We start from the raw sequence: 1,197 nt of genomic DNA, 5'->3' as shown, positions 1-1,197 counted from the left end.
GGGTTTCCCCCGAAATTCAAATGAGACGAAAATTCAGATCAGTCCAGGGCGGCCATTTTGTTCATTTCACTGTACACCGAGTTTGATCACAAAACTACACTAAAACTCATAGAATACCCCTCAAATATGGTTAGTACAGAGAGCACATGATATACACATCTGATACGTACCGCCATCTTGATGCAGAGGCCGAAACTGGTGATGTAATCGGCTGTCAACAACTCGGATGAAATTTCAGCCCGCCGCCCGCGAAAACGTCGTCCTTAGCAACGGCGTTGCTATGGACGGCGGAGTGATACGCTCTGCAAAGAAAACTCGTTCGAAAAGCGTTCGATTCAGTACGTGGCTTTCCGGCTGTGTTAATTCGCGACAGTACATAGCAACCTTTACGACAAACCGGCACATGCAGGCTTTTTGCGGCATTTATGAATCGGTACTGTACTTATGTACTGTCAGTTCTTGAGTCGTGGAGCTTCGAATTCGATAGCCTGGGTGCTCGGCTCCGTTTTGTCGCTGACTACCATGGACTACCCAGGCCTAGAGCCAGACCAGAGCCTCGGTGGAGGTGATCTTTTTTTTTTCTTAGGGCGACAGGCGAAAATCAATGCGCGCGCGGATGTCATCCATAAAATTAAGTCGGTGTGGCCTTAGCTCTGCAGTCAGTGCCAGCCTGAGTCATCATGTTTGTCTGCTGTGTTGGTTCTTTAGGGCGTTGGCTGACAACTTTGAGCCCTGTGACCTAACGCCCCGCGGTTGAGGGGTATCGAAAGGAGTAAGAATCCATTCGTGCCAGGTGTGAATGGATCAAACCTTTACAGTCTTTCGCTTGTACCTACTGTACAAAATTGGTCTGGCGTTTTACTGGGAATACGAAACAAACATCTACATGTACATCGATCGTCGCAATCGGGAAAACGACTCGCCATGCGGCCATTTCAAACTGATAATATATTGATCTAACATAACACATCAATAGTCACACCATGGCACAACCGAACGATCCCCTGTTTGACCTACTCGGGTTTGAGGTCAACCCTGACGAGACAGAACTTCTTAACATCAACGCAAGACGACTTAAAGAACTTCCTAAGGAGTTATGCAAGTTCAAAGTGCTCAAGACTCTAATCGCTGACATGAACGAGCTCACTGCTTTTCCGCCCGTGATTTTCAATTTCAAGTTGCTCGGAATGTTGAATC

This window comes from Branchiostoma belcheri, unplaced genomic scaffold (assembly GCF_001625305.1).
Source record: "Branchiostoma belcheri isolate BF01 breed outbred unplaced genomic scaffold, Haploidv18h27 scaffold70, whole genome shotgun sequence".
Classification (NCBI taxonomy): Eukaryota; Metazoa; Chordata; class Leptocardii; order Amphioxiformes; family Branchiostomatidae; genus Branchiostoma; species Branchiostoma belcheri.
The sequence above is the reverse complement of the archived record's forward strand: the minus strand, read 5'-3'. Positions refer to the sequence as shown.